Source organism: Dasypus novemcinctus, chromosome 17, assembly GCF_030445035.2.
Source record: "Dasypus novemcinctus isolate mDasNov1 chromosome 17, mDasNov1.1.hap2, whole genome shotgun sequence".
Taxonomy (NCBI): Eukaryota; Metazoa; Chordata; class Mammalia; order Cingulata; family Dasypodidae; genus Dasypus; species Dasypus novemcinctus.
Window position 1 is genome coordinate 56,375,633 of NC_080689.1, and position 16,537 is coordinate 56,392,169.

Consider the following 16,537-nt stretch of genomic DNA (forward strand, 5'->3'; position numbering starts at 1 on the left):
TCATGATTCTAACAATAAAAAAATAAAATGCAATGTCTTTTTCTATTTAATTTTTCTAGTAATGCATTTTTATGGTATTTCACAAAATTATTTGTTCATTAGTGATTTGAAGTGAAAATCTGGTACTTCACTGCAAATAGATTGAGAAGCCCTTACATGTAGAGACTGATCCTATTGACAACTGAAGAATAAACATTCTTTTTAAGCACACAAGAAACATGTATAAAACAATAGACCATAAAGCAAATATAAGTACATTTCAGAGTACTGACACAATATATATGAAGCTAAAAATCAATAATAAAAAGACAACTTGAAAATCCTTGTATGCAACATACGAACATAGGAGATTGTCAGGTGTTCGTTGAGAGTATAATGCTGAGAAAACCTTTTCAAAAATATAATAAGGAAAGTTACTTGTTTAAGATACTTAAAGGGGATAATCTGACACAGGACAGACTCCTAGGGAATATGTGAATGCTCATTTTGCCAGAGTGGGTTATATCATTGGGTAGAGACCCATATAATGAGAGTGAAGGTATACCCTCATCCTGGGGAGGACTGAGGTCATCAAATAGAGGGCACTGTATCTCTCAAGAGAAATGGTGGCTCCCAGGGCATTAGGGCAGTTGAGCATGTCAAGTCCTCAACACTGTTGCAAGTATCTCTGAACATGGCTCTTCAAGAAATGAAGATTGATTGTCACTGTGGGCCCTAAGGGGAGGGGGAAATAGGTATTGAATAGATGGAACCAATGTAACTGTGTGGGCAATAGAAGTGTCTCACAAGAGTACACAAGGATGGATATAAGACATGTAAAATTACACCAAAAAAATATAGGGGCTGATAGGCTAAAATTTAAATCATAATGCAAAACATAAGATAACCAAAAATTTAGAAAATTGTATAGTCTAAAATATAAACCACAATGTAAACACAAATGTTACCTTGTTTGAAAGCTATTGTCTCAATATCTGTACATCAGTTTCAGTATATATGGTATGAATATGTTAAAAGATTATTGCTGTGGAAGGGAAAAGGTTTTATGTTGGATATGTGGGAGCACTGTATATTGTATATATGAATTACTGTTATATAAGACTCTTGTGAAGATAAGCTTAATAATTAGAAAAAAGAAAAGAAAAAGATAGGATGTAGAATTTTTCCAAATTAATATGTATTCTATATCTAACCTTTAAACTCATTGCTATATTCCATTTTACTATTAAGGGAACCTCGCAATATATTGGGCTTCACTTTTCAGGAAGTTTTGGATCACAGAGAGGTTCAACAATGGCAGCGGAGGAATACAGGTGTGGGATGTTATTGACAGGGGACACATGGTTGGCAGAGAGTTCTACAGGGCACATATCCAAGATACATAAAAATGTTTGGGTATTTTCATAGTGGAAACAATTAAAAACAACAACTGAGGGAGTGCTGAGATCCTAGCCAGGGGAGCTCTATCACAGTTCCTAAAAGAACAGCAACAATTTCCCAAGTGCAATGGCAAAGACCAAAAATGAATGAAGGTCCAACAATGAGCCTCTGATACTAATGACTATGCTTATGAGCCTGTGCACCTGAAATAAGAACAAGGCCTAGAGCAGCAATGTGCCTAAGAGTTACCTCTTGAGAGCCTCCGTGTTGCTCAAATGTGGCCAGTCTCGAAGCCAAACTCAGCATGTAAATTCGTTGCCTTCCTCCCAGTGTGGGACATGACTCCTGGGGATGAGCCTCCCTGGTGCCGAGGGATCACTACCAAGTACCAGCTAATGATGTAACTAGAAAATGACCTTGAATAAAAGGTTCAACTAGGACCAGCAGAATATCGCAGTCTACATATAATAACAGGAGTTAAAAATGCTTTTTGACCTAAATCAAGGGGGAAATGGAAAGGACAAATGAGTTTATATGGTTATGAGTCTCTAAAAAAGAGCTGGGAGGTTATCAGAGGGGTTGCCCTTATGCACACCTGAGCAGAGTCCCAGAGACAGATAAAGTAGATACAACCCCAGGTATTGGTTCTTCTAAGGGCTACAGAGACCTACAGGCTTTATGGTCATAGCAGATGGAGTTCAGTGCCATGTCAGTTGGCCCTTCTTTGGAGTTGGTGTGTCTGTGTAATGGAGCTGGACTCAGATGTGATCTCTTTTCACAAGTCTTTCCTGTTACTTTACCAGAATTGTAGTTGGTGCTGGGGTTTAATATATACCCAGGGGACCTGAATCTCTGGACTGACCATGTGATAGCCAGGCCCTGAGCTTCAACAGACTTCAGCTCCTACACTCTGGTTTATTTTGAAGAATGTCAACCACCACACCAGGGAGCCAAGAGTGCCTACAACTGAAAGCAGGAGGATTGCATCCAGCATCCATCTGGAATCTAAGCCCCCTCTTGACATAGATGTGGAATGGACACAACCAATCCAAGGTCCACAGGATGGAGGAATAGAGTATGGATTGGAGTGGACTTACTGATATTCTACCCATTGCAACGGCTTGCTCGGTCGGTAGAGGTGGGTTCTGGCTGCGGACGAGGGGTCGGTCCCACTTGGGACGAGGGGTCGGTCCCGCTTGGGACGAGGGGTCGGTCCGGCAGCAGACGAGGGGTCGGTCTCACAGGGGTTGCGCGGTTTGGCTGACGGGGTCGCCCGGCGAAGCCGGCGACGAGGGGGTCGCCCGGAGAAGCAGGCGACGAACTGGGGACAAGGGAGGCCAGGCCCTTGTCGGGGGCTCTCAGGACTGGAGGGCGCACGGCAGAAGAACTACCGCGGAGACAAGGTAAACAGGCAAGTCCACTTTATTGAGGGAGAGGCAACAGTTTTATAGGGGCTGGGGAAGGCTGATTGGTCGAAGCCACGCCCTGTTCTGATTGGTTGCCGGAGAAAGGTCAGTGGGCGGTACTGGACGGGGGAGGGGTGGTGATTAGGGATTGGCTGTTGCTGTTGCTGAGGGAAGTGGCAGGGTTTAGTGATTGGTGGCTGCTGTTGCTGGGGTAGAGGGCAGACTCAAGTTTCCCGCCCACGCCTGGCTGTTGCTTCCGGCCGGGGGGGAGGGAAAAGGGCAGACTGGATTTTTCCGCCCACGCCTGGCTGTTGCTGCTGTTGGGGGGAGGGAAAAGGGCAGACTGGATTTTTCCGCCCTGCGCCTGCGCAGGGAGAAAGAAGGCATTGTGTGGCGCTATCTGGGAGGAGGGGCGGCCGCGGAAGCATGGCTGCCGAGAAGGGGAGACCCGAGGGCACTCTGCGCCCATGCCGAGCTCCCTTCAGGGGTAGCGGTGAGTCCGACCAGCCACCCTATTATGGGGGCAGCGGAATTAGGCCTACCGCGGCTGCTCCCCTGCCAGGCCAGCAAACCACACTTCAGCCCGAGGGGTGGCCGCAACTCATGAACTATTGTGATTAGTAATCAAAGAAAATGTGGCATTGGTGTGGAGAAAGTGGCCATGGTGGCTGCTGAGTGTGGGGAATGGGAGGAAGAGATGAGATATGGAGGTGTTTTTGGGACTTGGAGTTGTCCTGGGTGGTGCTGCAGGGACAATTACCGGACATTGTAGGTCCTCCCATGGCCCACTGGATGGAACGTGGGAGAGTGTAGGCTATGATGTGGACCATTGACCATGAGGTGCAGCAATGCTCAGAGATGTATTCACCAAATGCAATGAATGTGTCATGATGATGGAGGAGAATGTTGCTATGGGGGGAATAGTGGGGAGGTGTATGGGGACCTTGTATTTTTTGAATGTAATATTAAAAAAATGAATTAAAAATAAATAAATAAATAATAAAAATAAAAATAAATTATGAAGCTAAAAATCAATAACAAAAAGACAACTTGAAAATCCTTGTATGCTTGGAATTAAGAAATACGTTTCTGAATCTATGGGCTTTAAAACAAATTATACTGAAAATTTTTAAAAATATATTTTAATTTGAATTATGGTAAACTATAATACATGTCCTTAATTATGGGATGCTAAAACAGTAGTCAAAGGAAAAGTCTCATCTTTCAATGTATATATTAAGAACAAGTAAAGGCTGAAATTTATGCTCTAAGAATTTACATTAAGAAGTTATTAAAGTAACCTAAAAAAGTATAGAAGACTGGAAAAATAAATATAAAAACAAAAAATGATGAAATAGTAAACAAATATACAATAGAGAGTGTCAACAAAGCCGTAAGTTTGTTCTTTGAAGAGAAAAATGAAGATTAGCATATATCAGGTAAGACTGAAGAAAATAAAAAGAGTGGATGCACAACTACTCAATATCTGGAATGAAAAGGGAGACATTACAAAAGATATTGCAGATATTAAAAATTAATGAATGGATACTATAAACAACTTTATGTAAGAAATATGACAATCTAGCAAAAATCAACAAATTCTTGGAAAAATACAACGTATGGAAAGTGACACAAGAAGAAATTTAAAAAATTATTAGTTCTATCACTATTAGATAAATTAAATTGCTAATCAAAACCTTAACACTAAGAAAACTCCTGATGCTCATGACTTCACCAGTGTCTCCTACCTTTCATAGACAGAAAACATCTCCAATCTTACTCAATCCTCCAGAGAACAGAAAAGGTGAATATACTCCCCATCACATTTTATAAAGTTACTGTAAGCTTGATATCATACCCAATGAAGACACTAAAAAGGTATATAAGAGGTATCTCTCACCAATAAACTAAATTTTAGCAGAGTGATTCCTATAATTTAAAGAAAGAATAACATCATGACCACGTTTTCTCTCCTAGAAATGCAAACATTTTAACATTAAAAAATAGAGCAGAGAAATTTAATGTAACCAATATAAGCAGAAAAATCATATGACCATAGAGGATGATAAATTTTTTTTACAAAATTGATAAAATTCAACAAATGTAAATAATAAAACCCTTGGAAAACTACAGGAATAGAATCTTACTTTGATTATGTTTATCCATTACAGCAATATAATGGAAAAATATTGAACACTTTTCCTCAGTTTGGGAATGAAAGGGTGCATTCTATTATTACTTTTTACTAGCACAGTAAGACAGTAAATACCTACATACACAAATAAGTAAATACCTAAGGATTAAAAGAATAAGTAAAACTTTCACCAAAGATACTATTTGTACAAAAGAAATCCAAAAGTATTCACAAATAAAATATAAGATTAATAAGAAACTTCAGCAAGGTTTCTGAATACAAAATCAATACAAAAATCAATTTTATATTTATATACTATCACCAATTAGAAAACAACAATTAAAATAAGTATACTATTTATAATGGCATCGATAATATAAAGTACATGGAAATAATCCAAGTGTAAAATTTGCAAAATATCTGGGGAAAACTACAAAACTTTATTGAGAGATATGAAAGGGTATATAACGAGTGACAATATATGCCATATTCATAGACTAGAAGACTCAACAGATCAGTTCTCCTCAAAGTGATCTATAGATTTAATGCTGCAGAATGGCAAATTTTAAAATATCTGATAACACCAAGACAAAACTAATTCTATTGTATAGGAATTTATACTTAAATAGTGAAATCATGCAAGCCAGGATACTGGTTAAATTGAACGAGTGAAGAGATTGTGGTGCACAGAAAGCTTCTGAGGGACTAACAATGATCTATTTCTTGACTAGAGTGTTTTCAAGATGATTTGCTTTTTGGTAATTTGTTAAGTGAATATTTATGTTATATGAACATTTCTCTCCCTGTTATATTTCACAGTAATTATTTAAGTACTCACTTTAAACCATTTAGAAAACACTGTCACTGTTAACTTTGTCAAAACAGAAAAAACTAGACAGTAAATACCATAGAGGGTTATTTCATTAGCCACTTGGCATCCCCCCCTTCATCTCTCTTGGACAAAATTTTAATACTCTAGTGACTAATAATTTTTAGGCACATAAACAATAACAAAACCTAGGCATGTTCAGCATATGCTTCCAAAAATAAGTGGTTATGTTACTATTGGTCTTTGGACTGTGTAAGCATGTAAAAATCCATGTTTTTGTGGATGGTTGTAGAAGGATTAGGATCAAGCAATAAGTAAATATTAGTGGTGAAAGAATCCTTCTCTGTCTAGCTCCTTTCCCTGTTTACAATTCCATAGTACCTATCATTACATGACATTATACTTTATATTTTTAGAATGTGTGCAAATCATTGCCCTATGTTGGCTGTCAGGAGGGAACTAATGGCCATAGGAGACCAGTGCTCACTACTGAACTGACTTTGCTCTGTCTCTTCTCTACATGAGTAAAATATTGTTCTAACCAATGCGTGTGTGCATTGTCTTCCTTGGCGACTGTGATACTGTGGTACTGTGGAGAGGGCAGAAATGTTTGGACTCTGTCTCTTGGTGGCTGGCATGCTCATGGTCTTTGCCATCCTCCACATAGTTAGACCTTTTGCCCTGAGATCGGTAGCTGGTGCTTACTTGCTTGACAATGAAAGACTAAAGCCAGCACGAGATGAGACAGTTTGAACTTCAAAGGTAGCTAAGAGAAAGCCTGGTCCTAGCCCTAACCTGCCAGATATTGCCAGAGGTGTTGAAGATTCCAATCCAAACACCACCAAAAGATTGTGAGGTTTTTTAGGATATCCTCATTCTACGTAATCTGAAATAGTGATTAAGCATGGGTTATGGCACCCTTAGGAACATATCTACTGTTTTACTAGTAATATTAAGGTATCTTCCACATTTTCCTCTTTTTTTAATCCCATGAGACAACTTAGTATAATCTTAGTATAAAGTCTTAAAGATAGTTTTAGGCAATCTTTTAAATTCTGATCTCTGCTTTCCAGAATACTACTTTTCTGTTCCTTTTGAGAGTTGGAGGGATGACCTGAACTACACGTATTAGACTCTGTCCCCACTAGAACTTTTCCCTGTATGACTTGGATTTCATATTAAAATTTGGAGGAAAAAAGAATTTGCTCTTAACATTGGAGTTATTTTATTTTTTTGGTCTGCATTTGGAGGACTGAGACTATTAAAAGACTTGTGTAGTTTATTGAGTATTTTTCTACATAAAAAAAGCTGAAAATATAGCTTCTAAATAGTACCTTGAGGCAAAGCCTATTTTCAAGATGAGACATTATCAGAAAATGCATGATATTCAAACAAACTTTTAGCCAAGCTAAAGCATACTTCTGTAAGTGAAACTTTGATAATAATTCTATTCAACTATCAACAAAATTTAAGATTGTACCTACTCAACATACACTGATAAACTAAACAGAAACAATTTTTCCAAGGAAAATGATCAACTTTTGAATATGTCCATCTTAGCTTGTTGAATTACTCCAGTTTGTGGTTTAAAATAAATTCTGAATGTTGGAGATATTGTTCTCTCAATCCCCTGTACTCTCATGGAAAAACTTTCTCCATGCTTGGTGTGATTGTTGCTTTTATTTATAGTCTTCCCCCATATATCCTTTAATCTCAAAATGTCTTCCAATAACTTTTTGGAATAAAGCGGTGATCAGTACAACTATTGAGTTACTAGGCCTTTAATATCATGGGGGGGGGGGGGGGGCGGTGATACAATACATATATGAGGGAAATAATAAGTTTTATTATTAGTCATTCTAGGACACACATCTCATACTTGATGATCAAAGATAGATGAGTTCCTGCCAAGATCAAGAACAAAATAAGGACATCAACTCTTGCAACTTCTATTCCACATTGCATTGGAGGTTCTAGCAAGGGCAATTAGTTAAGAAAAAAAGGCATTGAGATTGGAAAGGAAGAAAAACTATATTTACGGAAGACATGATATTATATATAGATATTCCTAAGGAATCCACTAAAAACTATAAGAACTAAAAAGCAACTCCATCAAGACTATAGGATACAAATATTTCAATAAAATTTTATTTTAAAAAATCAATCATATTTCTATGTACTTGCAATGAAAAATCCAAACATGAATTTAAGAAAATAATTCCATTTACAATAGTATCAAAAAGCATATTATGCTTTAGAATGAATTTAAGAAAAGTTTAAAATGTATAACTTGAAAACTACAAAACAATATTAAAACAAAGAGGATCTAACTGAAAGGAGCCATACCCCATGCCTACTGATTGGGCAACTTAATATTGTTAGGATGACAATACTTCTCTGAAGAGCTCTAGATTCAATGTAATCCTATTAAGAATCCAAGCAGGTTTGTTTGTAGAAATTAACAAGCTTATCCTAAAATTCATATGGAAACTTGAGGCACCCAAATTAGTCAAAACAACCTAGAAAAAGAACAAAGTTGGAGGACTCATACTTCCCAATACCAAACTTTCTGAAAGCCACAATAATCAATTCTGTTTGTTACTGGCATAGGAATAGACACAAAGATCAATGGAATAGAATTAAGAGTCACCTATGTGACTCTCAAATATGTGAGAAATAAACTCACATATTTATGGTCAGTTGATTTTTGACAAAGGTGCCAAGATCACTGAAAGAAAGAATAGTCTTTAGCAAATGGTTGGACAGCTGGATAGCCACATGCAAAAGAATCAAATTGAACTCCTTCCTCAAACCATATAGAAATATTAACTCAAAATGGATCAAAAACCTAAAGTAAGATGCAAAAAATATTTTAGAAGAATACATAGGGATAAATTTTCTTGACCTTGGGTTTAGCAATGAGTTCTTAGTTATGACACAAATAACACAAGCAACCAAAGAAAAAGCTGATAAATTGTACTTCAACAAAACTAAAAATTTTTGCATTTCAAAGTACTACATTATTTTAATTAATTTATATGCATTAAATTTCATTCTTTGTGGTGTACTATGGGTTTGCCAAATACATAAAGTTGTATCTATCACCACATTGATCAAGACTTTGATTATCTCATCTTTAACTAAGAAAAATAAATTTGAGATTCATCCATAGTTCTATGTAAATCAATATTTTGTCCTTTTAATTGCTGAGTTGTTATTGTTCCATTGTATGTCTGCACTCCTCACTTCTATGCAAAGTAGAAGTGAGGAATGCAACAAGACAAGGAACAGAAATAAGAGATACCCATATTGGAAAGAAAGAAAACTCTTTGCAGATAATATTTGTGTAGAAAATTCAGTGTAATCTACAGAAAAACTAACAGAACAAGTAAGTGAATTAGACTACGTTACAAAACTCAAGACCAACACAGAAAAATCAAATGTATTTCTATGTACTATTAACAATCAGAAACTGAAATTTTTTTTTTAATTTTTTTATTTTTTATTGACTTTGTAATAATATTACATTAAAAATATATATGTGAGGTCCCATTCAACCCCACCCCCCCACCCCCTCTCTCCCCCCCCCCCCAACAACACTCGTTCCCATCATCATGACATATCCATTGGATTTGGTAAGTACGTCTTTGGGCACCTCTGCACCTCATATACATTGGTTCACATCATGGCCCATACTCTCCTCTATTCCATCAAGTAGGCCCTGTGAGGATTTACAATGTCCGGTGATTACCTCTGAAGCACCATCCAGGGCAGCTCCATGTCCCGAAGACGCCTCCACCTCTCATCTCTTCCTGCCTTTCCCCATACCCTTTGTCCATTATGTCCCCTTTTCCCAATCCAATGCCACCTCTTCTATGTGGACACTGGATTGGTTGTGTCCATTGCACCTTTATGTCAAGAGGAGGCTCAGATTCCACCTGGATGCTGGATGCAATCCTCCCATTTTCAGTTGTAATCACTCTAGGCTCCATGGTGTGGTGGTTGTCCTTCTTCACCTCCATCTTAGCTGAGTGTGGTAAGTCCAATAAATCAGATTGTAGGTGCTGGAGTCTGTTGAGGCTCAGGATCTGGCTATCACATTGTCAGTCCAGAGATTCAAATCCCCTAAATATATCTTAAACCCCAACATTAACTGCACCTCCAGCACATTAGCATGGAAGTCTTATGAAGGGAGATCCCATCTGAGTCCAGATTCATCACACATAACCACCATTTCCAAAGAGGGGCCATCTGCCCTGGTAGTTAACCCCATCGGCCATGACCATAACTCCCATGGGTCTCTTTAGCCCTCAAAGGAACCAATATCTGGGGGTTGTATCTGCTTTATCTGTCTCTCTGACTCTGCTCAGTTGTGCATGAGGGCAAACCTTCTGCCAGCCTCCAGACTCTTTTTTAGAAACTCGTAGCCATATAAACTCATTTCTCCTTTCCATTTCCCCCTTACTTTAGGTCAAACAGCATTTTAAAGTCATGGTATTTTATGTAGACATGGATATTCTGCTGATCCGCATTGAACCTTCCGTATAAGGTCATTTTCCAGTTGCATCATCAGTTGGTAGTTGATAGTGGTCCCTCGTTGCCAGGGAGGCTCATCCCCGGGTGTCATGTCCCACGCTGGGGGGAAGGCAAGAAACTGAAATTTTAAAAATATTCTTTACAATAGTATAAAAACATGAAACACTTATAAATGTGACAAAAATTGTGAAAGACATGTACATTGAAAACTACAAGACATTGCTGAGATAAATTTAAAAAGGCCTACATAAAGAAAGATATATACACTGTTCATGGTTAGGAAGACTGAATATTGTTCTGGTGTCCACTCTCTTTTCTCCAAATTGATCTACAATGTAATTCCAATAAAAATTCCAGTAAATACTATGAGTAAATTGGTAAGTGATTTATGAAATTCAACTGTAAATGGAAAAGGAAACAGAACGGGCAAGCATTGATAAAGAAGAAACTGTCTAACTTTCCAGACTCACTATAGAGTTACATTATAATACGTGTGATATTGGTGTCAAGGTAGAGAAATAGAACAATGAAACAATAGAGCAAAACAGAGCTCAGTAATAGAGCCATATATATACCAATACAAAGGTGCAAAATGAAGAAATGATAGGCTTTTCAAAAAATTATGATAGAACAATCGGATATTTGTTGGCAAGAAAATGAGCCTTTATCCATACCTTACTGTAAACAAAAATTAACTCAAAATAGGTGATAGATGTACATTTGAAAAAAATATAAATTAAAACTATAAACCTTTTGGGAAAAAAGAGAAAAACTTTATAATCTTGTATTAAGGCAAACATTTTTACACACAGTGTAAAAATCACAATTCCTAAAGAAAGGAAGGATAAACTGGACTTGGTCAAATTTTAAAATGGCACTTTTTTGAAAACATGGTTAAGCATATGAGATCCAGGCCAAATATCTAGTATTATGTCAAATAGAAATGGTGACAGTGGTAATCCTTATCTTGTTCCTGATATTGGGGCAAAGGTATTCAGTCTTTTATCATTATACATTATGATATTTGCTATGGTTTTGGGGAGATGTCTTTTATGAAAACTAACTTTTATTTTTATTTTTCTGAGAGATTTTATCGGAAATGGATGTTGGATTTTGTTAAAGGTTTTTCTCTGTCTATTGAGATGATCACATGCTTTTTTTCTTTTTCAGTTTTTTAATATGGTAAAATACATTGAATGACTTTTGAATGGGAAATCAGCCTTGTTTTCTTGAGATGACCCACACTTGGTCATGATACATTATCCTCTTTGATGAATTAGGTTTGCAATAATTTGTATCAAATATTTGCCTCTATGATTATAAGTAATATCTGTCAGATTTTTTTCTTGGTATATTTGTGTACCGTTTAGATTGAAAGAATTTTGTGATGGCTTGGTGTTATTTCTTCCTTAAATATTTGGCAAAATTTACCAATAAAGTTATCTTGGCCTGTAAATTTCTTCCTAGGAAGGTTTTTAATTATAAATTCACTTTCTTTAATGATATAGGCTAAGAAGTTCATTGATTTCTTTTTGAGGGAGTTTGGTTGTTTGTATCTTTAAGGAATTTGTCCATTTCATCTGTATCATTGAATTTATTACCATAAAATTGTTCAAATTTTTTCTATATTATCCTTTCAATACCTGTGAAATTGGTAATGAAGTCATTTCTCTCTTTTTTTCATATTATGAACTTGTATATCTCTTGTTTTTACCAATCAGTATGTCTAGAGGTTTGGCAATTCAATTGGTATTCTCAAAAAGTTTTTAGTTTCATTGATTTTTTTCCCCCAATTTTTTCTATATCATTGATTTCTGCTCTGACCTTTTAATATTGAAATATATCACTCATACATAAACATACATAAACAATAAATGTGTAATAGTTGAGAACTTACAAAACGGACATATAATATCAAACATATATAACATTTCACCCTACCACCAATAACTTGCATTGTTTTTATTATTTATTTTTTTTTATTTTTTTAAGATTTATTTTTTATTTATTTCTCTCCCCTTCCTTACCCCCAGTTGTCTGCTCTCTGTGCCCATTCATTGTGTGTTCTTCTGTGACCGCTTCCACTCTTATAAGCGGCACCAGGAATCTGTGTTTCTTTTTGTTGCGTCATCTTGTTGTGTCAGCTCTCCATGTGTGTGGCGCCATTCTTGGGCAGGTTGCACTTTCTTTCACGCTGGGTGGCTCTCCTTACAGGTCACACTCCTTCTGCGTGTGGCTCCCCTATGTGGGGGACACCCCTGCTTGGCAGGGCACCCCTTGCATGCATCAGCAGTGCACATAGGCCAGCTCCAAACGGGTCAAGGAGGCCCGGGGTTTGAACCCCGACCTCCCATGTGGTAGGTGGATGCCCTATCCGTTGGGCCAAGTCCGCTTACTGCATTGTTTTTAAGCCTTCTCAACTAATGATTAAAGAGCATTGTCAAAATATTACTACTAAACAAAGTATTTTTCCCCTAACCAATCCGATTATTATCTTTATATCATTTATATATGAACATACATAAACAATTAAGTGTACAGCAAAAGTTGTGTACTTACAAAGCAAACATGCATAACATCATAGAGGGGTCCCACACATCAACCCTCCACCAACACCTTGCATTCTTGTGAGATATTTGTTACAAACTATGAAAGAACACTATCAAAATCTTACTACTTATCATAGTTCTTTTCTTACATTTGGTGTGTTTTTCCCCCAAACCACCCTATTATTTTTTTTAAATATTTTTTTATGACAGAAGTTGTAAATTTATAAAACAATCATGCACATGTGCAAAATCCCCAAACAACACCCCACCATCAACACACCACAATGTGGTGTGTCATTTGCTACAGATAAAATAATATCATCTAATTATTCCCATGGCCATAGCGTACACTTGTCTCACTTTTTCCGTGCTGCCTCAGTATCAACACAGGACATCTTTTGCATAGATTCAAGAATATTATATTTTACTACAAACCACAATTCATAGGTCACTCCAGCTCTATTTTTCCCATGCTTCTCTACATTCCCAACAACCTGCAGTATTGATATACATTTGTTCTAGCTAACAAAGGACAATCTTGCATCTGTACCATCAACCACCTTTTGGTTTACTGTGCTATCCAGTTCCTAGATTATTCTCAAACATTCTGTCAATTGGCATTTACATACCTAGACTACCATTTTCAGTCACGTCCCCATTTATAAACTAGCTGTTACTCAATGTGTGTTACCATCCATTCTACACATTTCCACAATTTTACAGTAAAGCTAATTAAAACTTCTACATACATTAAACATCGGTAGTCCACTCAGTCCTTCTCTTATCTCCTTTAAGAATCCACCACCTACCACCCGATCTTGAAGATATTTTCCAATAATTTCTTCTAGAAGTTTTATGGTTCTTGCTTTTATTTTTTGGTTTTTGATCCAATTTTTGGATAAGGTGTGAGATAAGGGTCTTCTTTCCTTCTTTCAGCTATGGATGTTCAATTCTTTCAGTACCATTTGTTGAATGGATTGTTCTGCCTAAGTTGTGTGAGTTTGATAGGCTAGTCAAAAATCACTTGACCATACCTGTGAGGGTCTGTTTCTGAAACATAAATTTGATTGCATTGGTCTATTGTGTCTGTCTTTAGGCCAGTGCCATGCTATTTTTACCACTATAGGTAGAGATTATGATTTAAAGTCTGGAGATGAGGGTTCACTTTTCTTTTTTATGTTTCTGGCTATTCAGGACACCTTACTCTTCCAAATAAATTTAATGGTCATGTTTTCTATTTTTTCTTTAATGCTGGTGGAATTTCTATCAGGATTGTACTAAATCTGTATATCAATTTGAATAGAATTGACATCTTAATGATATTTAGTCTTCCAATCCATGAGCATGGAATGTTCTTCCAGTTATTTAGACCTTTTTTGATTTGTTTTAATACTGATTTGAAGTTTTCTGAATACAAGTGCTTTACGTCCTTGGTTAAGTTTATTCCTGACTATTTGAGTTTTATCTGTCATATTTTATTTTCGCCACTCTTTTGGCACTTTTAGTTACTTTTATTGATATAATCTTCATTTCTAGACTCTCTTCCAGGCCTCTCTCTTCTGTCTTTTCTTTTCAGGTTCTAGCACACCCTTTAGTATTTCCTGAAAATCTGGTCTCTCGCTTAGAAACTCTCAGTTTCTGTTTGTCTGTGAATATTCTAATCTCACTCTTAATTTTGAAAGACAATCTTGCTGGATATAAGATTCTTGGCTGGAAGTTTTTCTCTTGCAGTATCTTAACTATATCTGACCATTGTCTTCTTGCCTCCATGGTTTCTGGTAAGAAATCAGCACTTAATCTTATTGGATATCCTTTACATCTTATGCATTGTTTTTCTCTTGCTGCTCTCAGAATTCTCTCTTTGTCTTTGGCCTTTGACATTCTGATGAGTATGTGTCTTGGAGTTGGTATAATTGGAATTTTTCAGATGGGAATACTTTGTGCTTCTTGGACAGGGATATCTATATCCTTCAATAGGCTTGGGAAATTTTCTACCATTGTTTCTTTAAATATTCCTTCTGCCCCTTTTCCCTTCTCTTCTCCTTCTGGGACACCCATGACATGCATGTTTGCATGCCTTTAGCTGTCATTTAGTTCCCTGAGCCCTTGTTCAATTTTTTCTAATCTTTCCTTCATCTCTTCTTTTGTATGTTCACTTTCAGAGGCCATTTCTTCAGGCCCACCAATCCTTTCTTCTGCCTCCTCAAATCTGCTATTACATGATTCCAATGTTTTTTTTTAATTTCATTGATTGCACCTTTCATTCCCATACCTCTGCTATTTTTCTATGTATGCTTTCAAATTCTTCTTTGTGCTCATCCAATGTCTTCTTAATACCTTAATCTCTTTAGCCATCTCATTGAATTTATTAAGGAGATTTGTTTGAACATATATAATTAGTTGTCTCAACTCCTTTATGTCATCTAGAGGCTTATCTTGTTCCTTTAACTGGGTCATAGCTTCCTGTTTCTTGGTGTGGATTGTAATATTTTGTTGGTGTTTTGGCATCTGGCTTACTCGAGTATTTATTCTGGATGCATTTTTTTCTCTTTAGTTTAGGGCTTCCTGCTGTTTCTCCCTTTCTCGTTGCACAATAGGAGCCAACTATGTAGTTGGTGCTATAAGCTGTGGAGGTTCAAGCTGCCCTCATTCCACCAGGGACCAATGATGCTTCTTCCAACTTTTTCCTTTGCCGGGGATAGGGACAGAATCACAGCTATGTGGAATAATCCACATGCGGGTCTAGACTGTAGTTGCCCAAAGAGACTGATGAAGGTTCACATCCCTTTCTCCCCTGCCTGGGGCAGGGATGGAGCTGCAGGTATTGGCTGCAATGTATGCCTTGCGGGTCCAAGATGACCACAGTTGCCCTGGTATACTTCTGATTATTCAGTCTGTGCCATCGAAAGGTACCTGCAGTTACCTAGATAGGCTGGTGCAGGGCTCCTCAGCCTCCTCCCCACCAGAGGCGGGACTGAAGCCTAGGCTGGGACTGCAGGCTGATCTGTGTGAAAGAAACTGGTTCCTGCTGACACTGAGAGTTTCAGCCAGCCCGGCTTCCCCTCAGGCTGGTGGTGGAGTCAGAATGGTGACTACTGGCCTCTTTCTGACTTGGGCTGGTTCTCACCCCAGCTGTTCCCAGGGTTATCTCTTAGCCAGTCAAGTCTCCCAATCCATGGCTGAAATCAGCAGCCAAATGTCTCCTTCTCCCTTGTTTCTGGGTAATGGAACTTCCAATTCCCATCACAGAACAGCTCCTGGGGCGGCTTGTGCTGCCAGAGTAGGATAATCACTGGCCTCTGTGGCTTGGCTGATAATTTCCCAGAGAGGCTGGCACAGGTCCCCGCAGCTTCTTCCCTGCTGGAGGTGGCACTGGGGCCTACGCAAGACCTGCAATATGATCTGGATGGGAAGAAGCTGGTCTGCACCAGCACTGGGATTTTCAGTCTGCCTCTATTCCCCTCATGCCAGGTGTGGAGTTAAGATGGCACCTCCCAGCCTCTTTCTGACCTGGATAGGCTCAAAACTTAGCCATTCTTAGGATCATACTGTAGCCCACTGAATTTCCTCATCATAGCTGAAATTGGTACCCAAATATCTCTTCTTCCCCCCATTTTGGGGAAGTGGAGCTTTCAATTCCAGCTGTGGAACAGCTCCTAAGGTGGCTTGTGCCTCCAGTGGAGGATGGGCACTGGCCTCCATG